Source organism: Rattus norvegicus, chromosome 4 (genome assembly GCF_021556685.1).
Source record: "Rattus norvegicus strain SHRSP/BbbUtx chromosome 4, alternate assembly SHRSP_T2T, whole genome shotgun sequence".
Classification (NCBI taxonomy): Eukaryota; Metazoa; Chordata; class Mammalia; order Rodentia; family Muridae; genus Rattus; species Rattus norvegicus.
In genome coordinates this window covers 63,332,651-63,357,052 of record NC_141537.1, presented here as the reverse complement: position 1 = coordinate 63,357,052, position 24,402 = coordinate 63,332,651, and the positions used below count along the sequence as shown (strand labels likewise).

At 43.8% G+C, this 24,402-nt stretch overlaps 1 protein-coding gene and 1 long non-coding RNA gene across 3 annotated transcripts in view; one reads left to right on the top strand and one right to left on the bottom strand.

Annotated features, from left to right (window-relative positions):
* LOC147994793 (uncharacterized) overlaps positions 1-21,956 on the top strand; it is a 28,726-nt gene extending 6,770 nt beyond the window's left edge. Inside the window, exons 3-5 of one of the 2 annotated variants that reach the window (XR_015686453.1) lie at positions 1,221-1,517; positions 1,622-1,762; positions 21,251-21,956. This is a non-coding gene — a long non-coding RNA (uncharacterized LOC147994793). Of the gene's footprint in view, positions 1-1,220; positions 1,518-1,621; positions 1,763-15,681; positions 16,885-21,250 lie in introns of those variants that run through there. The other variant, XR_015686452.1, reaches the window with a different exon arrangement.
* Positions 1-24,402, bottom strand: part of Exoc4 (exocyst complex component 4) — a 770,091-nt gene that overhangs the window by 3,289 nt on the left and 742,400 nt on the right.

Here is a 24,402-nt window from a genome sequence, read left to right as displayed (position 1 = left end):
GGGAAATTCCCCTATAACCACGATGATACATTAGATCATAAAGAAACATAAATATTTAAAGACAGAATGAAATGCATTTGTCTTCAAGAAAGCTACCTTACCCAGCAGCGAAGCTAATAAATGTGTAGAATGTACTTGGAGGTGGGAAGGTGCTACAAGATGCCCTAAGGAGAAAGGGAAAATGCCCCAAACTATACAATTAAAATGAGCCTCCATGATAAACACTGACAGATTGAAATAAAATCATGGAGCCCAGCAGAAATAAACAATTGATGGATATGTACTGAGACTTCAGGAAAATAAAAGCATGGTTTTTATCATCGAGCATTACAGCAGCAGCCCCCAGGGTACCCCAGCTTACAGCAGGTGGCACTGTACGTGGCTGCCTGTGTTGCATTAGTGAACACACGTGTGCTTTAGACGTTTTCCAGATCAGGCCTCGTAGAGGGAGTCTCTTCATAAGGACCCCCTAACATTAGAGGCCAGATGTTAGCTGTGGATTGAGTGGCCTGTGCTGAGGACAAAAGGAGCTTGGTATCATTCCTAGCCGGTGAGTGGGACATTCTATGACCAAGTGGATGCCTGCCCACGGTTCCTCTTGCCCTTTGCTGTGAGTCTTTTGGTAGCATTTCCCAAAGTGTCCTGAGTAGACAAAGTGTCTTAGTGGCCTTTCTCATTCTGTAATTAAACATTATAACCACAAGTGACTTGTAGAGGAAGACTTGATTTTAGCATATGGTTCTGGCATGAAGCCACACATTTTCAGTGCAAGCCGTCAGGCACGTGTGTATACAAATTACTTGAACCTCTTGCTTTTAGCATTAGGATCTTCCCTTTCTGGCAAGTCCCTGTCTCCATTGTGACTGAGGTGACTGCACATGGTCTTGGGGTTCCTGTAGGAAAGAATGTCCCCCTGAAATCAGCTCTTCCACCCATGGCAATTTTTCCTGTACCTACAGCCCTTCTTAGCAAGTCTGTGTGCAGTGACATACAGGAAGGCCCGCTGGGGGCTGGCCTGAATCCACGGGTATCCCTTTACCATCTGCCTTGTTTTACTTGGTGGACTTCAGAGTCCAAGGTTCATTTCTAAATGGTTTTTAAACAGGTAACCTGTAGTGCCAGTACCCCAGTCCAAATTCCTTATAAAGTAACAAAGTATTGCATAAAACTTATACAGTTGTCCTCTGCATTTTAATGTTTTTGTTTTTTTTTTTTTTCAGACAAGCTCTCCCTACGTTGGTAGTCCTGAACTCACTCTAAACCAAGCTAGCCTTGAATTTCCAGAGAGCTGCCAGCTTCTGCCTCCCAAGTGCTGTGACTAAAGGCGTGTGCCACCATGTCCTGCTCTTCTGCACATTTTAAAATCCTGTCTAGATTATGTAAAAGACTCAGCAGCCTGCGAACACACTGTTACACTAGAGTGTTCTGAGAATAACAATCAATACAAAGCCTGAACATACTTTTTCCTGAATACGTTTGATCTTTGGTTGGCTAAAACATAGAAGGCAGAATCTATGGTAAGAACCTGTGCACAGACATGGCTAATGTTTACAGCTATGGGCTTCTGCTCTGTTTTGGAACTGTATTTATTGTAGTAATGCTTAACAATTTTAACTTGTAGATACATTTGTGTATTCAACCGTCTGAAATAGATATCACAGTTCACACTGTACACAGAAGGAGCTCAGCTGTAGAACATGAGTGACTTGCTCATGTTCTCAAACTGAAGGATTTCAAGACCTAAATGTCGTCCAAAGCCAAGGTAATAGAGAACGAAAGTGTAAAACGCAAAAGTGCTAAGTGCAAATACTGTCTGTATACAGATAGCATCTGGCCGTGCTCTGGTATAACTGAACACAATTCTCAGACTAACTCACCCAGCTCGGTTTTCTGCTGAAGTGGAGTGAGCCTGCACGGCAGTTCACACTTCGTTCAGACACACCTCACAGTTACAGCTGAAGACTCCCTAGCGACCTGAAATTCAGGGCTCCAAACTTAAACTGTAGCGCTTAACTTTTTCATTTTGTTACCTACTTTACTTTTCCCTGTTTGTCTGTCCAAGATGGTAATGGATGAGGTAAGCATTCTTTTTAAAAGTTGGTTGCCTTTCTGATTTATTACTTCCGTGAGGAGGGGACTAATCATGTATTCTCGGTGTGGAGCTTTAGGAAGGGGAATTTTCACACAGTTGGTGGGCATGGAAATTAGTACAGCCATTATGGCAGGCAGTACACAGAGAGCGAAACACACAGAACTCTCACATGATCCAGCAGTCGCACTCTGGGCTCTACATCCAAGGGAAATGAGGTCATTACAGCAAACAGATCGTCACACTTTCTTCTTGATTGCAGCAGTGTTCATGATAATTCACAATAATGGAGTTAATTATGGTGTCTTTTCACTGTGTGTGAATAAGGAAACTATGGTGTGTGTACCTAACAGGTTGTCACACAAGGAAGAAGGAGGGCCTGGCATGAAAAGTTGACCTGAATCTAGCAGTATTTGAGATGGCTTACTATGGAAAAAGGTGTTTGCTTCCAACCATGGTGACCAGAGTTGAATTCCTGGGACTTATGGTGGAAGGAAAGAACTGGCTTCTACCAGTTATCCTCTGACCACCACATGCTCACTGTAGCCGAGTGTGTGCCTGCAGATTGGATACTGCTTTTCTAATGTTTAGAACCAGAGTGTTGTGCTACAGTTGATTTCATTTTGGGGACTATATGCGCATACAGTGAGACAGCTTGGCAACTGGACTTCAGTCTAAATTAATGTTTCCTACACATCTGCGAGGTGTGGCTTGGCCTGAGGTTTCTCCAAAGGTCCTTTGTGTAAGAAGGCTTTGCCCTCAAGATGGCAGCACGGGGAGTGGTGGGCTCTTTAAGAGCCAGGTCTTATGTCAGGTTCCTGAGTCCCTGATGGTGCAGCTCCCTAAAGGGACTGCTGTTTTGGAAAGAGAGGCTACCATCATGAGTGATGGGTCTGGGATAGTCCTTACCAGTGATGAGAGTATACAGGCACAGTGTGTTTGAACTTGTAAAATGAAGCTTTTTGTCCTCAATAGTAACTTGCCTCAGGTATTTCATTATAGTAACATAAAGCTGGCTGTTACAACACCTTATGTAGAAGGAATGTTTGTGCAGTATTTTAGTGGGGATGCAGTTTGACAGTAACTCCTTGTATGAGGTCAGAGGTGGCATTTTCCACTTGTGGCATCAGGTTAATGCACAAAAGATTTGGCAGTTTAGATCATTTTAGGTTTCAGATTTCAGATTAGGGCAATTTCACCTACAACTGGATATTTCAAGCACTTTAATGGAGACCCACTAGTAAAGGACAACTAAATGATCAGGGGAAACACTGAATTCTGGTTTTCTCCATCTCCTTAATGGTACATACAATGAAATGGGGAGGAAGAAGAAGAAGGGACTGATGGAGCCATAAGCCGGATAATCATCCGTATATAACGGGCAGGGGCTCTAGTAGGTGCTCTTTAGGCACCGGTAGTAGCTTTGGATTCTTACACTGGTGCAGAGTCCCCTGACTGGTACTTTCACATCATGGAGCTGCCATCGGCTTCACTGATGCTAACAGTTGCCAACCAATGTCAGGCGAGCGCATTAGCAGTTGATCTGCAAACACTGTGAACAAGTGTAATCTTAGCCCAGATACTTTCCAGACCAATAGTAAAGCAGATGATAATCCCGTGTATCTGAAGAATAAATTACTGTATTAGAATGTAATATAATTGTTCTTATTTGTCTTCTCCTTCAAAGAGCTTAGGGTTTATTACAAACATGATTGAAAATTTTAATTTGAAATGCAGCAAAGTTCTTTCCATTTCAGGACTGGGAAAAAGAAGGAGAAAGCTCAGTAAGTGTCAGGCAGCTGATGGCAGGTTTAGATGAGCATTCTATGTTGGGGTGGTTTTTAATACTGTTATCAGATTACACTGGTTTTTGTTTTGGGCAGGCTGCCGCAGAATGATTTTAGAAGAGATTTTGCCTATCTTCTCTCCACAGATGGCACAGATAATAACCATCCCACAGGCAGCATGTGTGGATTTGTGTTTTCAAGGCTTGCTTTGTGTTTTTGGTGGCTCAGTTTCGTACATTTCTTTTTTCACCCCATTCGTCATGTTGAAATGACTGGGGATTCAGCTCAGGGGCAGACACTTCCTGAAGGGTGGGACATGAAGCCAGACCCCAAGGCACCCCAAAGTTGGGGGAGAGGCGGGCAGACAAGCAGTTACTTATCATCCTTATTCTGGAAGAGACCACACTTCCGCAATTCTGGGGTGTCACTCCTGCAGACTTCGAAAGCTCAGGCCAGCTGTGCTCACCCCCTCTCAGGATTGTCTCTCAGCACTCCTGATGGGCAGCTGCAGCCACAGCCTGGTTTTATTTCTCTTCCGAAAGTGCAGTTGCTTAAAACAAAGGAATTCCACTGATGAGAGGCCATCAGTCATCAGGGATGAGATGTCCCTGTCACTGCTGAGGTGACCGTAGCACTCCTGTTACAATCCTGAGACTCAGAGAGAATGTCTCCTCATGCTCTTAGCTGGCAACTTTGTCCTCACTCCGCTTCTGGAATACATTCTAAATTTATAAATATCTAAGTTTGAAATTCCCACCCCAACAACTTAAGAATTTATATGTCACTCTCCACTATATCAGATAATTTTTTTAAATTAAGGTTTTCACAGGGCTAGAGGCCAATTTGTATTTTAAATTCAGTGCAATTAAAACTGTGTCTCTTTGGTCTAGTCCTGCCTTTGGTCAGAGCCTGTTTATATGAATAATTATTTACTACATTAAGTAGTCAGCTCAAGTCCTTCTCCCAGTCTGAAGGTTTTAATAAATATTGATCAGGACCATTTTTGTTTGTACTTGCCAAAGCAATTCTGATGGATTCATCATCTGATGTTATCAAATAATGAAATATGAAAGAGTGAATAGAATTACCCTCTTGTTCTGTGATTTTTTATTTAGGGTCTTCATTTTACTTTCATAATTGTGTTTGTCTCATACGTCTGTAAATGTTCTTTTGATTACCAAAAGGTGAGCCCAGGTTAAGGAGAGCTATGCTGTGCTGAATAGCAGTTTAGAATCTTTTCAATTAAAATAGTTTATCGGATAGCACTTTGAAGAGTTTTCAATTTTTGAAAATAATTTATCTGCTACCACAGGGTGAAGAAAGGCACACAGTGTCCTGCCCTCTGGCAATAACAAAGCCTCTGATTGTTTACTAATTAGTAAGAGAATCTTAAGTTATACATTATCTATATTTCATAGACTAGAAATCTGGAGGCAACTGCTGGTGTAAGCTGAAAAATAATTCAGAGGCCCTGTGGCCCTTTCTTCTTTAGGTAAAGCAAAGGTAACGCATTCAGAGGCCCTGTGGCCCTTTCTTCTTTAGGTAAAGCAAAGGTAACGCATTCAGAGGCCCTGTGGCCCTTTCTTCTTTAGGTAAAGCAAAGGCAACGCATTCAGAGGCCCTGTGGCCCTTTCTTCTTTAGGTAAAGCAAAGGTAACGCATTCAGAGGCCCTGTGGCCCTCTCTTCTTTAGGTAAAGCAAAGGCAACGCATTCAGAGGCCCTGTGGCCCTCTCTTCTTTAAGTAAAGCAAAGGCAACGCATTCAGAGGCCCTGTGGCCCTCTCTTCAAGTAAAGCAAAGGCAGCGCATTCAGAGGCCCTGTGGCCCTCTCTTCTTTAAGTAAAGCAAAGGCAACGCATTCAGAGGCCCTGTGGCCCTTTCTTCTTTAGGTAAAGCAAAGGCAACGCATTCAGAGGCCCTGTGGCCCTTTCTTCTTTAGGTAAAGCAAAGGTAACGCATTCAGAGGCCCTGTGGCCCTTTCTTCTTTAGGTAAAGCAAAGGCAGCGCATTCAGAGGCCCTGTGGCCCTTTCTTCTTTAGGTAAAGCAAAGGCAGCGCATTCAGAGGCCCTGTGGCCCTTTCTTCTTTAGGTAAAGCAAAGGTAACGCATTCAGAGGCCCTGTGGCCCTTTCTTCTTTAGGTAAAGCAAAGGTAACGCATTCAGAGGCCCTGTGGCCCTTTCTTCTTTAGGTAAAGCAAAGGCAACGCATTCAGAGGCCCTGTGGCCCTTTCTTCTTTAGGTAAAGCAAAGGTAACGCATTCAGAGGCCCTGTGGCCCTTTCTTCTTTAGGTAAAGCAAAGGCAACGCATTCAGAGGCCCTGTGGCCCTTTCTTCTTTAGGTAAAGCAAAGGCAACGCATTCAGAGGCCCTGTGGCCCTTTCTTCTTTAGGTAAAGCAAAGGCAACGCATTCAGAGGCCCTGTGGCCCTTTCTTCTTTAGGTAAAGCAAAGGCAACGCATTCAGAGGCCCTGTGGCCCTTTCTTCTTTAGGTAAAGCAAAGGCAGCGCATTCAGAGGCCCTGTGGCCCTTTCTTCTTTAGGTAAAGCAAAGGCAACGCATTCAGAGGCCCTGTGGCCCTTTCTTCTTTAAGTAAAGCAAAGGCAACGCATTCAGAGGCCCTGTGGCCCTTTCTTCTTTAGGTAAAGCAAAGGCAGCGCATTCAGAGGCCCTGTGGCCCTTTCTTCTTTAGGTAAAGCAAAGGCAACGCATTCAGAGGCCCTGTGGCCCTTTCTTCTTTAGGTAAAGCAAAGGCAACGCATTCAGAGGCCCTGTGGCCCTTTCTTCTTTAAGTAAAGCAAAGGCAACGCATTCAGAGGCCCTGTGGCCCTTTCTTCTTTAAGTAAAGCAAAGGCAACGCATTCAGAGGCCCTGTGGCCCTTTCTTCTTTAGGTAAAGCAAAGGCAACGCATTCAGAGGCCCTGTGGCCCTTTCTTCTTTAAGTAAAGCAAAGGCAACGCATTCAGAGGCCCTGTGGCCCTTTCTTCTTTAGGTAAAGCAAAGGCAGCGCATTCAGAGGCCCTGTGGCCCTTTCTTCTTTATTCTTCTTTAGGTAAAGCAAAGGCAGCGCATTCAGAGGCCCTGTGGCCCTTTCTTCTTTAAGTAAAGCAAAGGTAACGCATTCAGAGGCCCTGTGGCCCTTTCTTCTTTAGGTAAAGCAAAGGCAACGCATTCAGAGGCCCTGTGGCCCTTTCTTCTTTAAGTAAAGCAAAGGTAACGCATTCAGAGGCCCTGTGGCCCTTTCTTCTTTAGGTAAAGCAAAGGCAACGCATTCAGAGGCCCTGTGGCTCTTTCTTCTTTAAGTAAAGCAAAGGTAACGCATTCAGAGGCCCTGTGGCCCTTTCTTCTTTAAGTAAAGCAAAGGCAACGCATTCAGAGGCCCTGTGGCCCTTTCTTCTTTAGGTAAAGCAAAGGCAGCGCATTCAGAGGCCCTGTGGCCCTTTCTTCTTTAGGTAAAGCAAAGGCAACGCATTCAGAGGCCCTGTGGCCCTTTCTTCTTTAGGTAAAGCAAAGGTAACGCATTCAGAGGCCCTGTGGCCCTTTCTTCTTTAGGTAAAGCAAAGGTAACGCATTCAGAGGCCCTGTGGCCCTTTCTTCTTTAGGTAAAGCAAAGGTAACGCATTCAGAGGCCCTGTGGCCCTTTCTTCTTTAAGTAAAGCAAAGGCAACGCATTCAGAGGCCCTGTGGCCCTTTCTTCTTTAAGTAAAGCAAAGGAAGAGCTAACTTTTCCATAGATAATGCAAAGTGCTGCTTCAAAGGGAGACCCGACTTGTTACCAGTGCTGAGCCATCCGAAATGCTACAAGTGACAGCTTCGCATGGAGGCATGCTCCTCGGCCTCAAGCTTTCTTACTTGCTATTTAAAAATAACGTCTCGTCTAGGCCTAGGTCAAAGGTGTCCATTAAATTTAAAGCCAAGCCAGGGTTGTAGTCTACCCAGTGGCCTGGGCCATTCCACATGTATTGACACTTGTGAAATGACAGAAGAATGAGGGGGCCATGGACATGAGACAGAAACCAGGGCTTGGGGCTCAGGAATGGCTATGTTGAGGGTGGGGTGGGAGAGTGAATGGGTTAACGAGGCATGGTTTCTCTCCTACCCACCCATCTGTCCATTGACCTACTTATCTACTATAGTGCTGGGAACTGAACCTAGAGCCTCATATGCATTCTGGGCAAGGACTGTACTGCTGGGCCATGCATACCAACCTTGGTTTCTGCATTAATAATGTGGAGATTCTGTCGACCTGAAAATGTTTTGGAAGAAAGATCTGTGGAGTTGCATGGAATCACTTGGCTTTGCTCAGAAACCACTCATTAGGACGTTGTGCTGAAGAAATCAAGGCAATGGCTTGATTATAGCAGCTAATAGTTATGGCAATTCCATCCCAACTCACAACTGTGGAGACGGCCGGGTGAGGGTGAGGAGTGGTTTACTACTCAGGCAGCATTTGTCACATGACAGTCACTCAACCTTTCCTTTCTATTTAGAAATCTCAACACTTGTCAGTATTGTTAGGGGACTTCTCCACTTAGTACAAACAAAGACCATATATTTCATGATTAAAAGGTAAAAGGCTGGCAGCTGGGTTTGGTGGCTCACACCTGTAATCGCCCACTTGTGAGGTAGAGGCAGGAAGATCAGCAGTTCTGATTTTCATGACACTATCTAACACACACACACACACACACACACACACACACACACACACACACACACACACACGGTGGGAGAAGAGAGAGAGGGAGGGGGAGGAGGAGGGGGAGAGAGAGAGAGAGAGAAAGAGAGAGTTGCTAGAGGAAACCCAGCCCCCTCTGAAATCCAGGATTATTTGAGAAGTGTAAGCATATGCAAATCACCAGATCCCAATAGCAAACACTTGAGGGTATATTAACTAAACGCTTAGGTTATTTATGAAGGAGAGAAAACCTAAATAAACCAAAGCTACAAAATGGGTCACCTGAGATTCAAGGACATGTGACTCGGGATGGATGTCAATTAGGAACGTAATGGAGTAAGGAGGACGGAGCTAATGGAAATATGTACAGTATCCAGCAGGGCTTAATTAAAGACCCGAGGACTCTGACAAATGTGATGGATAGCTGTGGGAACTGTGGATTTGGTGGGTGAAAAGACTACTGTGGGTGATACATATTTGGCTGTCAGCAAACTGTGTGATATACTAAGTCTCAAGTTGTAGCTAGCAAAATGCATTTATTCTGAATGGCTACCCCTGACAGGACACAGGCAGAAAGCCCAACAAAGGGTAATGCTGAATGCAAGTCAACAACTTTGGTGAAGGAAGCTTCTATCGAACACTAAGGACACTGGCTTTACAACTGATCTCACTTAATGCCTTAATTAGTGTGCAGGAAGATAAGTGAGCAGTGGAAAGGCCAAATGTTAGTAAATTGGGCAGGGCTGTGAATGGCAGGAAAGAAGGAGAAATAACATAATGGTCTCTAGAGAATTTAGAATGAATCATTACAAAAGGAGATCCATCTTAGAAAGGCCCACATGACCATGGCAGGAGGAGTTCTAACCTCCTGCCCTCAAAGGCTGGAAGGAAGTGAGAGTAGCCCTGGAAACCAGCCTGGCCATGGCTGGTGGGGAAGCCAGGACTATAAACACCAGGATTGGTTTTAGGGCAGAGAAGCAAAGGCAATCTTTTCTTTGATGCATTTCATAGCTCTTTCTCATTTTGTACCGTAAGCCAAGTAAAAAAAGCTCAGAAAGGAACATCAAATGGAAGCAAAGGGACAAAGGGTTGGGGGAATCAATTAAACGAGATTTAGTTCAGTTTCTGTTCAAATGTCAGCCTACAAATAAGCAAGGCTCCCTCTCTCTGGCCTCATTCTCACCAAAATATATGTTAGTGCACACTTTCACATCTTTCAGACCTGTTGTAGTACACTGCTTAAGGTCGCCAGTCGCCCGGGGTTTGACTTTGGACAGATACTGTGGGAGCAGCTGTTAGTCTTTCTGATACTTTTCTCAGGAAGAGAAACAGTGACATGGACTGAAATGGTTCAGATCTTGAGCTGGACCGTCAGGCTGTACAAGCATTTATATAGAAATGTAAATTTGGGATCCTCTATCGTTCCCTACTGGACTACAAAGGAGGTGTGGAGAGGGAAGGAGGGGGAAATGAAGCTAGCCAGGAAGCTGGTGCCAGATGTGAGAGACCTGAGGGCCATACAAAGAACTTCCTAGGTAAGGGGGAGGGATGTGAGGAGACAAATTTAAGAACTGAGTATCTTTTATCTTGTCTACATTATTAAAACAGTTATGATCTATTAGTATCAGGACTTAATAAAGAAGAGATTTCAACATTCCTAAACAGAAAAAACAAACAAGCAAGCAAGCAAACAAACAAACAAAAAAACCCTCTCACCACAAAAGGCTAAACACTTCACCTTATGAGAAACTCACAAATTCACTACTTATCATTAGTTTCCTGACTTTTCTGTGGATGAGACTGTCCAGCTTCAGGTTACAATGCCCATGTGGTTTGAGGCCCAGGCTGTAGTAGTGAAGATGGAAAATCTAAAGACAGAATATTTTAGAAGGAAGTCAACCTGTCTCAGAGACCTCTTCAGCTACAACAAAGATGGGGCTCCTAAGAGAAAGAGCCTCAGACTGTGGATGACACAGTTTCTCTCTCTCAATCAGATCATAGCAACCTTCTGGAAGCTTCCTCACAACTTTAGGTCCTCAAACTTAGAGCTCAACAGAATCAACCTCTAAGCAAGAGAAGGGGTACAGGTGTCTCAGCAGAGACACTGTCATCAATATCTTTCGTTACTGAGCACAACACATGCTTGCACTGTGTCTAGGCAGGACACAGAAAACTGGCAGTAAGAACACAGGAAACAGAAGACTGTCTTTTCTCATAGGTCCCTCCTACCCGGCATCTCAACTGATCTTGCTAAAATGTGTGTGAGGGGCGGTTGTCATCCACAGAGCATGAATGAGGAGGCTATGGTCTCAGTTATTGCTGACAACCACATAAGGAAGCTTTAACCTTAACTTGGTGGACGTGGTGACCAGAGTGAAAAATGTCCCTCCGTGGCTCATGTATCTAAATATCTAGTTCCCGGCGGCTGTCGGTGCTGTTGGGGGAGGCTATGGAACTTTTAGGAATCGGAGCCTATCTGGGAGACATTCATTGCTTGGCATGGGCTCTGAAAGTTTGTGGCCTTGTCCTACTTCCAGTTTACTGCCTCTGTTGCTGGTGTGCTGCTGAAATGGGTCAGTCTGCCATGCTGTCCCTGCCATTGTGGAAGCCAACCCTCTGGAACTGAAATCCAGAATGAACTCTTTCTTCCCTAAGTTGCTCTTGGTCACCCGTATTTTTTTTTTTTTTAATTAGAGCAGCAAAAAGTAACTGTAACAGTGAATAAGTAATGGGACAGAGGTAAAAATTTCAGTTAGCCAGAATCCAAACCCTCCTTCATTGGCTAGTTTTATGTCACTTTGACACAAGCTAGTCATCAGAGAGGAAGGAGCCTCAATTGAGAAAATGCCTCCATGAGATCTGGCTCTAAGGTCTTCTCTTACCTAGACATTGATGGGGAGGGCCCAGCCATTGTGGGCAGTGTCATCCCTGGGCTGGTGGTCCTGGGTTCTATAAGAAAGCAGGCTGAGCAAGCCATAGGAGCAAGCCAGCAAGCAGCACCCCAGCACCCCTCCATGGCCAGCTTGAGTTTCTGTCCTGACTTCCTTCAACGATGAACAATGTGGAAATATAAGCTAAATAACCCCTTTCCTCTCTAAGTTGCTTTGGTCATGGTGTTTCATCACAGCAATAGTAACTCTAAGACACCTCCCATGTTTCTACTGAATCTCTGGAAACTTTTAGAAGCTCTGATAACTGAGGAATCGTTTCACAGCAAAAGTGGATGCTGGAGTTTTGGTGTAGAATTGGGATTTGAAACTGGATAGAGTGTCTGGAGGGAACAAAATATAACACATTACATTAACCAAAGGAAAATACATTTTAGGAGTCATGGGTGGGGTGGGGTGTAAATCTTTGAGGTGTAGAATGACGATTTTTATAAAAGGACCTTTTTTTGTTTTTACACAATAAGACTAATATCAGGATTTTTCATAGACTCTCTTAAGTCTATATATAATAGGGCCTTTGAAGGTAGAAGATATATATAGCATTTGCCCTCTTTCTATAGAAAGAGGGCAACTGTGAGGAGTGTGAATAATCTGTGAATAAGCCAATTTACCCGCTTAATGCTAGCCAATAGCCCTAGGACACACCTAATTTTTTTCAAAGACTAAAATTAATTTAAAACTAAAACCTTAGTTTCTTTAGGAAATGACTTATTATTAGTGAAGAGCAAGCAAGGCATGGGATTTAATACAAGAAATAACATTTTTATTGGAGTTAAAAAATAACGTGTTGCAAGGCAGGTTTAGGAGAGGCCAGCACAGGGTTACAGGGCTGTCTGTCCAGGTTCCCCTCTGTGACTCTGGCACACATGATCCAGGAGGGAAGTTGACGTGTAACCTGAAGAGATCTCTGGTGTCTGGAAGGAATGTGGGGGGCAAAAGCAAGGAAGCAACACAAAGGCTGGGCAGCTGCTCAGAACATCAGAAAGATGTAAGTCTGTGTGTGGAGAGCTCGAGTGTTTAGCAAGGGTGACTTTATTTCCCCTGGGCACCAAGGGTAATGGAAGGAGGGAACCCAGGTGCAGGGCCAGGGTGGGCTTGCTCCATGCCTGTGTGAGCAGGGAGCAGGGCTTGGCTGCTATGCCCTGTATGAGGATGCACACAGAACAAACAGAAGAGCACTGAGCAAACCAGAAAATGCCTGCTTTGGGATGCCTAGGAGGGGCCGAAAGGAGGCTTTCTGGGGGTGACTTGGTGTTCGGTACTTTTACTCTGACACGCTCACCAGGAGACATTCACGTCCTAAGATCTAATCAAACTGTATACTTTAGATTTGGGCATTCTACTCATGTATATTACCATAAAACACGGTACCAGGGCTGGGGCCGTAGCTTAGTGGTAGAGCATCTGCTTGACCTACAGGAGGCCAAGGGCTCGATCTTTAGCACCAGACAATCTCCCCAACAACAAATGGCACAATTTGAAAAATGGTGGTGGCACATGCCTCTAATCTTAGCACCTGGGAAGGACTAGGAGATAGAAGTCATCTTTGGCTACATTGCAAGTTCAAGGCCAACCTGGCTTATATCAGTAGGCCTTTCCTCAAACAAAATAAGACAACACGATCCCCTACCCCCTAAAACAAAACAAAGCAACAACAACAACAACAACAACAACAACAACAACAACAACACAATCACCGAAACACAAACCCAAACTCAAACGGAAGGCTTTGGGCATCAGTCAGGTTAGAATGCTTGCCTAGTGTACACGAGGCCGTGACCTGACTCCAACTCTGCAAAATCTAAAGTAAGAACAGAACCCACATTAGCTCTTTCTCCCTGTGCTCTACCCCCTCAAATCGACAACAGAAAACAGAAAGAAAAAGGCCAGGGGTTGGGGTGGGTCCCTGGATACATAGTTTAACTGTCAGTTTCATACTGTAACTTTAAGAAGTGCTAAGGTTTTGAACTTTGAAAGTGCAATGCTAATTGAAAGAAGCTAGCTGTAAAAGACTGCTTATTGCATAATTCCACTTATATGATATGTCCAGAGGAGACAGAAAGTAATTAGTGGTTGCCAGGGGTAGGCCTTGCAGAGGAATGAGGAGTGATTGCTAATGGATACAGGGTTTCTTTGTGGGGCAATGAAAATATTCTAAAATTAGCCAGTGATGATGGTTGTGCAACTCTAGCTACACTAAAAACCAGTGAATTGCATACTTTAAAAGGGTTAATATTTATGGCATGTAAATTATTACTCAATAAAGCTATTACAAAAATGCAAATTTTATGAACTACAACCCTGACTTAAGTACACAGAAGACATTAGTCCACAGCCAATACTGCTGCGAGCATTTACCCATTAATCAGGACATTGGCTGCAGTTCAGAGCTTCCCTTTGGTAATTGCAGCAAAGATCTCCCAAACTGACAGATGTGGAAACACTTTCACTAAGTGCCCCTGAAATGCACGAAAGCCATTTCTTAGGACTCCACACTTCCATAGGTTAAGTGACTGGTACCCTTTTGCACTCTTCTCAAGAAATACTGTTCTCAAGAAAACTTTATAGTAACAAATAACAGCTAACCCTTATTAGAAAAATGGGTGTGAATTGCGACAGTTCTGTGTGTATAATTACAGAGTAATAGAAACATAATTGAGCCAAAGATTCGCTAATGATTGTGTTAATGTTCATTATTAAGAAGGACATTAATTAAGGGGGGCAATTAGCATCTGACAGTTACTCCTGCGGTACTCTTTACAGGCACACCTGACCTAGCAAAGGTCCTCCTAAGGGCCAGATACCTGCCTAAGGTCACCTGTTAAAAACAAGCACAAGACTGAATTTTCTCTTTCAAGATTGAATTTTGATTACCAAACAACATGCTAGCCTGACTACATAGAGCATTTTACTTAAACTATTGAGTTGGCCTATGAGGAACAGGATTGAAAGTAAGGAGACAAAACCACTTACATATTAGGAGAAGCTCTGAGGTCCCCTTTGTGGCAGCCCTGTGGGAAGCTGTAGGGTGAAGGGAGTGCACACATCTACCAAAGATTAAGGATGTTGGATGCTGCTACAGTGTGAGCGTGGTGCCACTGTTAGTTCACAGACACATCTTGTAGCTGCCTGGTCTTTTGCACAGATAAACCGGGGGTCCTTACTCATAGCCGGAACTAACCAAGTGTTTATAGTTGCATTGAGAAGGAGGAGGACAGGGCTGCCCGAAATCTCAGAGATCACAGATTTAAAGGGTTAAAAATGTGCGTGCCTATGTCTTTTTCTGCACATATGTGCACTACATGCATGCCAGTGTTTGCAGAGGCCAACAGAGGGCACAGAACTGCCTGGAGCTGAAACTGTAGGTGGCTGTGAGCTGTTTGATTGTTACTGGAAACTGAACCTGAGGCCCCTGCAAGAGCAGTATACGCTGTCAACCGCTGTAGCCCCTCTAGTACCAAGGATACAGATTTTTTTTTTCAGAGCTGGGGACCGAACCCAGGGCCTTGCACTTGCTAGGCAAGCGCTTTACCACTGAGCTAAATCCCCAACCCCAAGGATATAGATTTTTAAAGAAAATGTTTGCTGATCCCTAAAAGGAAAAGAAGTCAGAACGGAAGGTCAGAGCTGGAACTGTCTAATTTCCTATGTGCTTGCAGCCTTTACAGTCAGAGTCTAGATTTCCAATGCTTAAAGAAAATGCACAGGGTGTTATCAGGCACTACTGTGGTCCACTGTGTAGTGGACTACATACCATGGTCAATGCAGGAAGTATGGCACCTCTCGGTTACCTCTGTGTCATACACACGTTGCTCTCGTGACCTCTATGTCAGGAGGAAAGCTACAGGGACAGAGGTGGAGAAAGGACTCCCAGAGCAAACACTGACCACACTCCTTTTAGCCTCTTTTCCATTCTGCTCCCTCCATCCAGTGGCAGGATGAGTTATTTAATTACCCATGGGTCGGAAATAGAGTTAGGATTTGACCTACTCTGCCTAGACTCCCAGTTGCTGGTTCCATGCAGAGACTGGGCTTCATCATTAGATCAGTATTACATACCATCACTACTGGAGTCACAGAGGGAAGTGTGGGAAGGACGAAAGAAACCTCTGCTTATCCGTTTCAGTGACACAGTTTTGGCCTGTTTCCCTTATGCAACCCTTTCCACTTCCTTCTCAACAGAGACTAAATTCCTACCTGGAGGAGGAGACTCACCCAATCCAGACCACAGTGCCATTCACTACAGCTTTTAAAGTTTGAAGTCAAAGAATGCCCAAATTGAAGGGGATGCTGGGTAATACCCCACGTCTTTTATGGGTCAGCAGCAGGCAGTTATACCTTGACTGTTGTAAAGTGAGTGTCTGAATGTACTCTCACTTCAGACTGACATTTCTGTTGGGAATCTGCTTTACTGGCATACATTTCTAATGTTTTCAGAAAGAAACATTTCAAATGTGGTGAAACAAACATTAGTTTGTGACCCAAATGTTTCTACAGAGCACTTCTCAGGCTGGGTGTGTGTGAATGTTTGAAAACCATTTGGGCAGGAAAACTGTGGGGAATGTGTTTAGGAACAGTTGCTTGAGGGGACAAACTCCCAGCAAGGGTAGCCAGGATGTCCTTAAGATCATGCCTGTCTGTTCTTTCACATTCTATGTGGCAGTGTAGACACTATGACATTCCTGTGTGTCTCTTTCAAACCTTGTTTTACTATTAATTGGGGATTGTGATCTTGCTATTCAATCCCATTGTACCTCAGTTTCCATTTCTGGACAACAAAATGAATTAGGCTACAATTGATGGCATCTAAAAACTGCTGTAATCCATAGGAGGGCAGGAGAAGGAAGAAGGGGCAACATTATTAATAGTGTTTCCATGTTCCAGGGAATGCAATTTATGCAGAGAGAGATGAAGAGATGAGGCCCTGGGTCACACAGCTCATCAGCGTGAGGTTAGACTTAAATCTGCATCTCCTGAGCCTGAAGCCTGTACCCTTCCATTATACCACACTGGCTCACAGCAATTTATCTGCTTCCCTGGATTCCTCAGGGCCTCTGTACTAAACGACGGTGTGCCAGGTTACAGACAGTCCCCATTTGTTATTTGTTCTTTTACTTTATTTTTCTAGTATGCATTGTGTCACTCAGCTGGTGTGTGCACACACACACACACACACACACACAGAAAGAGAGAGAGAGAGACAGAGAGAGAGAGAGAGACAGAGAGAGAGAGAGAGAGAAAGAGAGAGCGCTTTGACAAGAACACAGAGCACAGGGTGTGCTGGGAAATGTGGGTGATGCGGCTTTATTTCAGTGTCTATTCAATTGGATGTAATGGCAGTTTCATTGTAATAAAAAGCTTTATTATGCTTTGTAATGAAGACACAAAGCACTTAGTGGAAATCACAGTCTTTTAAACTAATCTGCTTTCGACTCTATTGCAGAGATGCAGATACAGGGGGATTCAAAAGTGGTTCCCACAAAATGATTCACCCAGAATAGCAGCATCAATAAGTGGGCATTCAAGTTTTGCTAGGGTTTCTCATCTTTTTTTTTTTTCCCAGGGTTGGGCTGGGTGCTTATCTGTTCTCCTTCCCCAGCATGTTTGTGGCAGGTGCACTCTGATCTTTCTGTTTTAGTCTATTTAGTTTACTTCCCAGTAAATACAAGCATGAACTCTGTGATCACAATCTGGAGCACTATTCTGTCTACTAGTATATGTATATACTTGTGTGTGCGTATGCACACTCAAACACACATGCTCATGCGTGCCCACAGACGGCTGGCCCAAGGGAGAAAGGGGGAATGAGGATTTTAAAGCCTAAGACTGTAGCTGTTGTTGGACTACACACAGATACAGAGTAATTAAAAAGCTCTTCAAAGAATAGAATAAGTCCATTAAATCCAGTTAAATAATTTTTCAGAAATACCACAAGAGAGACTTCTTGCTGTTTCCTCCCCTCACAATGACTAGAGGAGGAATATCTCATTCTCCAAATGGAACTTTATGGAGTTTTCAATAAGTCCCCTCAGCACTTATCTAAATCTTTAATTAGTTCTATAATATACTGATGATATCAAGCCTAATTAAATTTATATAGATAAGGCGCAATGAAATTCTACCAAGTGAGCTGGAAAGCATATATTAAACAGTAAATTTAATGGTTCAAGCTGATAACTACAATTTTATATCAAAAAATTAAATTCAATTTACATGTTGTATTCAAATTGATTTTGAGTGTGCAAATTATTGGAAAAAATCTCTGAAATATATCAGTAAAATTGCTAATCTAGCCTACTTAAATATCAGTTATTAATGCCTGCATTTGCAAATAAGCCACACACATTTGCATTTTTACTGAGTATAATAAAAAATCATCTAAACATTATGCTATTTTGTTAAAAATATTCAGCAAGTTTTTTTCTTTTTGACCCATGCATAAATTAAAGAATTAAAAAATGACTATTGGATCTAAAGAAGAGCCAGCAATTCAACATACAGCAAATGAAGATGACATATATCTTTGCCAACTAAAGCAGTTTATATTGTCCTTCATGGACAACAGTTACAATGGCAAAATTCCCCCTTAGGACCAACTGGAACAAAACTATCCGCAAACATCTGATGACATAATCATAGGTGGAGGTAGACAAGTGCACACTGAGTGGCATTTACTGTCAGGTTGGGGAGGGGAAAGAAAACAGGCATTTCTGCCTCACAGAGGGTAATGGTAACAACAGCTCATTCCATTGCCTTGAACAGATCAGCAAAGAATAGGCCTCCTGCAGTCTGTGGCAAATAACCACTCAATTAAAGAGCCAACCAGATGGACCATGTAATTTTATCAATAATGGTATTGTGCTCAGTCAGTTCCATATTGAATTGCCTGCATCTTAAAAGCACTAGCCTTCTGCATGGCTTATATCTTTTTCTTGGTTGACATATACAATATTGACAATAATATGACTGTAAGTACATTTCAATGCCCTCAGAATTACTACCCTTTGGTAATAATATGTGTCCTAATGACTTTGCCTTTGTTACTAGGAACTTTCCCCAGGACATATATCTGTCACTCCTGATTCTAACTTATCTTTCAGATGATGATTGCTTTATTAAATACCTACCATAGGCTATATGGAAGCATTATATATGAGAGATGCAAGTAATATGTTAATGATTTCAGAGAACAGAAAAACGAACTGGCCAATCGTTTCAGAGGAGAGTGAGGTCTTCCAGGTGTTTTGGAGGATAGAAGTTTAAGAATAAGCCATCCAACCAGGTAGGACAAAGGCATGGAGGTTGGACCATAAGTTACAGGAACAGGAGAGTCCAGGACAGATAAGGAGAGGAGAAGCATGTGGTTAAGTGCAAACATATGGGCTAGGTAGAGTATAAACATGTTACCCTAAGGATTGAGCCAAAAAGTAGGTTGGAGAGATATGTGTGTAATTATCCCAACTAACTCATTCACAAGGTAGAGAGGAAAAGACGATGGAAGCCTGAACCTAGCTGAAAGATTCTCTATTCCAGATATGATAGTGCAGCGGAGGCAGGGACAGTGACAGGGACAGAAATGAGAACTACTTAGAGGAAAAAAGAAGTGGTGTAAGAAAGAAGGTAGTCCATGGTGGGGTGTTGGTGGCTTGGGCAATGTCGGGTGACATGGAAAGATGAGGTTGGGACCAGGTTCAGTTCTGGCAGATTTTGAAGCTGCTATTACAGAGAAGCAAAATCAGAGGGAATAAACCTTCAGTCCCTCAGTGACAGCTGCAAACCTGGATGAGGAACAGCAAGGACAGGTACGGATGATGGAGCAGCAGCAGGGACAGCACTGACAAAGTTAGACATGGGGACTTGTTTAAGGAGAGAAGACCTTGGGCTCCTTTGACCTAAATCCTGCAGGGAAAATGAGAGTCCTGGGGTCCTGCAGCTCCTCCTCACATCTGTTCCTTCTCTTGGGAAAGCTAAGCAAAATGGCACGGAGAGGTATGGCCAGGCAAATGGAGGACTCTGATGGGCGTGGTGGCAGCAAGGCACACTACCAGGCCTTGGAATTGCATTACTTTATCAAGTCTGTGGCCAAGTTCTCTGATCCCTAGCTGTTTGATTTCGAAGATGAGAATGAGAGAAAACAGAGAGGGCCAAAGAGAAGGGACTTTGGATCCTATAGCATCATTTGACAAATTCCCGAAAGCACAACTGTCTTGTCAGAGAAGAGAACAAACTCACAAGCATCTAAAGAAATCCTGATCTGCTTACCAGATGTCCATGGACTCCTGCAGTCTCTGAGGACTGCATGTCTTATATGTCAACCACCGTGTGTTTATCAGTGCACACACACACCACACACTCTTTCCTACACGGCGTGCACCATAGTGCATATATGTTTATAACCCATTTTCCTATCTACCCTCTCTGTGTCTCTGGCTGTGTGTACCTTCCTAAGTGCAGGTGTACATGCAGGGATATACCTACCTGCCTTGGTCTTCTTGACTAAGATTATAAGCATGAGCCATCATGCCAGTATTATTATTATTTCTACGTAGGCTCTGGGATTGAATTTGGGTCCCTATGCTAAATTATCCCTCAGACCCATCTTCCTGTCCATTGTTTAGGCCTTATGCTGTATACTCTAACGTCTATTTCTGACTATGTGGATTTTGGTCTAGACTAGAAGAAAGCATAAGGGTATAAAAATATGAAGGTGGGCAGTTCTTGTCCAGAAAAATAAGGGCAGAACATGCACAACCCACAGGCCATGGAGGAGCTCCTAGTTATGGTGGAGAAGGAGGCACAGATGGGCAACTGTTTGCCTGTGTTTCACCTGTCTGCTGGGTCTTGGCTTCAGACCACCATCTGTGAAAATGAGGTCTGTCAGGCGTGGAGTACAGCAGAGAAACACAGGGCAGGAAGCAGAGGAAGCCTATCATAGAGGTGAGTGTGAGCTACAAGATCAGAACGTGAAAAGACGTGCTGAATGAGGAGCTCAGAGAGAATAAAGTTAATGTGCTATCAATGGTTTCTCAAAGCTATAATTTATCCACATAACTTGGCATGGTACTTTAGAGCAATTTAAAGGATATAAAACAAACCAGAGAGGCCGATAGCCCCAATACCTGACTACTCTTCCAGGTGAGCTAATACCTCTCCAGTCAATACTGTGAACAGCAGGGAGGCTAAAGGAGACCCAATTGCAGGGAATCCTATTCCCATCGGGACCTTTTGAAGGCAGACAGAGGAAGGATGGGCCACTCTTCAGCTCCTTCACTTGCTGTTCTAGGCATTTTGAGAGGAACTGCCTTGATTCTGAGTCAGCAGGTGATTCAGGGCACCCTGTTGTGTTCGGCTGTGGCACTGTTCTAGGGACTGAAGCTAGGGCTTCTCATCTGAACACATGCAGTGAAGAAACCGGGAAGCTGAGTCTGGGGACCAGGAAAGCTCTGGAGGAGGGATGGGGACCGTCCACTTGTGAATTGCACCCAAGGGTTAGTGGCAACAGCATGAAGCTGCAGGTACCAGGGCGGCAGTGCTTGCTCAGTCTCATGCCTGGGTGGGGTGAGGAAAAGGCAGAAACCAGCACTAGGCACTCGCCTCAACCAACAGATGTTGTAAATAACTAAGCTGCTCTGTACCTCTCTGCCAAGAGAAAATGCTAGAAAATCAATGATTATTGAGTTATAGTCTTACAACATATTTTATCCACCATCTTGCATCTTTTGATCATCTGACTTCTTTTTATAATTCAAAGTGTCTCAGTGAAGAAATAAAGTTGCCCTGATCTCCTTCTGGGAGGAAGCCATTCCACTGAAGCCCCTTCAGAGGAGCTCCGCAGGATCCAGCTCAGGGCACACAGCGAGAGCCACCGGTTCTTTGACTGAGAGACAGACTCAAAAGCATGGGTATCTCCTCCCTTTGGTCTTTATCCCTGCTTTCATCTCTCTTCTTATTGCTACACTCATGCTTCAATGGGAGCTAAATTCCTTTGCCTAGTCCCTAATTTGACTCACTTTCCAATAATCGGCCTTCTATAAGAGTACAAAATTAGAGAATCAAGGGCTAGTATCCCCTGCACATTACAATAGGAAGGAGACTGGAAAGTGAATCACCTCCTCCTTGCATATGTAGTGCTTTCATAAATTTTTTTAAAAGATTTTATTTTATGAGTCTTCTGCCGGCATGCATGTCTGTATATCATGCTTGTGCAGCGCTCACAGTTGCCAGAAGAGGGAGTTGTAACCCCTGAAACTGGAGGTACAGACTGTTGTTTACTACCCTGTGGGTGCTGAGAATTGGAATCTGGGTTCTCTGGAAGAGTGCTTATGTTCTTAAACACAGAGCCATCTCTCCAGTCCACTGTACTGTTCTCTACTGTACTCTTAAACCTCATGATTTGCCTAGAGTGTAAATAAAGTACCTCCAAGCTATGGAGAAGGAAAATAAAGTAATAAAAGCTTAAGAAATACATGGTGGTTATGCACCTACATGTGCATGCAGGGCCTGGGTCCAAACACCAGGGTTGTGTGAGCAGCATAAGAATCTCTCTCTGCAGCATCTATACAGTATGCAAAAGTTGACAAACTACAGAATAAGATCCTTTACATATATGAATTATATACAAATGATTGCTCAAAGGGGAAAAATCTTTTGGAAGCTATGAGGATGCTAAATTTACACATTAACTTGTATTTCAAGAGAGAATTTCTGAACAAAGAGACTAGACACTGGCCAATGGCCTCTTTATTCTGCATTAGTTCTGTAATTGAGTACAAGCATGACACAGACAACAATTTTTTTCAATGGATCTGCTGGCACGAGCACTAATCAGCTATGAGCATGAGATTAATAGACAACATGTGTAGACCTTATAGTCATGCTGAGCTAGACATCGCTGTTCCCAGGGACTTTCCACCAAATCCAGTCTGCTTTAAACTGGATTTGTGAAGGCATCTTCCATTTGTGCTAGCAGATGGATTGGGTGTGCATGTGATAAAATTTTGACCAGTACGAGTCACAAAACATCAGCTGAGGAATTGCTAAAAAAATGTTTCTTTCTTGGCAAAAATAAGACAGAAAAGGAAATTCTTCTTGCATGAGATTTTTTTTGGGACACTTGAGTATTCAGTAGCTACCTTCAGACCACAGAAGAAGCTTCTGGGAGGAAGCCAACGTGCTCAGAAGGAGGAAGAGCAGAGAGACGGCATGAACTTGACTCTTTAATGACATCAACAGACTGTGAATTACCAGACCTTCAAGCCAGCTTATCTTGGGGCTTCAAATTATAGGAGAGGAAATATCTATTTTTGAAAATCACGTTTTAGTCAGGCCTGGAGGTATAAAGCAGAATGAGGTAGGCTGAAGCATGGAGGGTGAGGACAGCCTAGCAGCACAGTGAGACCACCACAAATTCAAGTTTCCAGTCAGGGTTTGTGCTCCATGCCGTCAAAGCATCCCAGTAGGGGCTGGAGAGATGCAGATGACCTGGTTGGATTCCATGCACCTACATGTGGTTTGCCACCATTTGTAATTTCGCTCCTGGAATCTGATATCTTCTTCTGGCCTCTAAGGGCTCTCTACACACGTACTGCACAGACATCCATGCAGGCAAATTACATTCACATAAGAGAAAAATCAATTGAGAAAACAATGAAAAGACAGCATCCTAACAGATGAGAAAGATCAGGCTTGGCCGTGACACTGAGCTCTTTTAGTATGTCATGGGTTAGTGTGAAGATGCTATTCTTGGACCTTTAAGTCATTTGACATTCAACTGCCCAGACATCTTACCAGTCTTACCTGTCCCTGTTTAAGGCAGGGCCACCACTGACACAGACCCTTTTCCCTTGTTCTCCTGCCCATCCTCTCAGCCTCCCGTGATGTTTACTCCTCACATTCTCTCCTCTACATTTCTCTTTTGCTGTGTGAAAGTGGAATCACACTGTCCTACAGCAGAGTCTCCTATGCCTTGTGTGCATGAGGATTCATGAGAAACCAAAAGGCTGATGTCACCACATACACACATACTCGTTAGTGCTGGGAAGGTACAGGGTAAGTAAGGGCCTTATTCCTTCATGGACAGAAATAATCCCCAAACCTCTCATGGGCAATTATTCCAAATATTTATTTTATATGAATTGATTAGTTTTTCCTTTAAACATTTCCAATCCAGTGTTCTTTTTCTTACACTACTTATATTTATCAGCTTTTGCTTCTTTTTAGCCCCTTAGTATCATTATCTATTTTCGGGCATCCCCCCACCCCAGATTTTCCCAAGGATGCTGTACCCTTCTTTTCCAGCTGTGACCGGTTCACCTCTGAGCTGCTTCATGGCCCTGCCTTCACTGTTAGTCGGAGTGGGATCTACTGTTTCTCACCACTACCTTTTCCTTTTTTGCTTGGACACACCTTTGGTTCTTAGTTCCCTAGGAGAAGAACGTGAGAAGTGCGCCTGTGCCTGGGAGGGCAATTGAGTGGTGTGAAGGGTGCCCACAGGTAGAGTTCTGGGGTGGGGGGCAGCTGGGACTCCCCCTCCCAGGACGGTGTCTCACTGCCCAGCTCTGGCTGTCCTGCAATTTACTATGTGGACCAGGCGGGCCTTGAATTCACAGAGATCCACCTACTCTTGTCTCAAGAGTGCTAGGATTAAAGGCATGTGTCAACACACCTGTTGTCACATAATTCCAAATTGGCACTCATTTTCCCATTAGTGGTCAAGGAGGAGAGACTGCTTACTTGTGGGACCTAAGTAGGCACGCTGGGAGGAGGAGGCTATTGAAGCTATACAGAATAGCTTTTCATTCCAGAAACTCACAAAGAGACTGTTGGGGTCCACTGTGGTGGACTATAGTGACTCCTAAACATGCAGGATTCTCTAAGTCCCTAGGTGCTGTCTCACTGACAGCT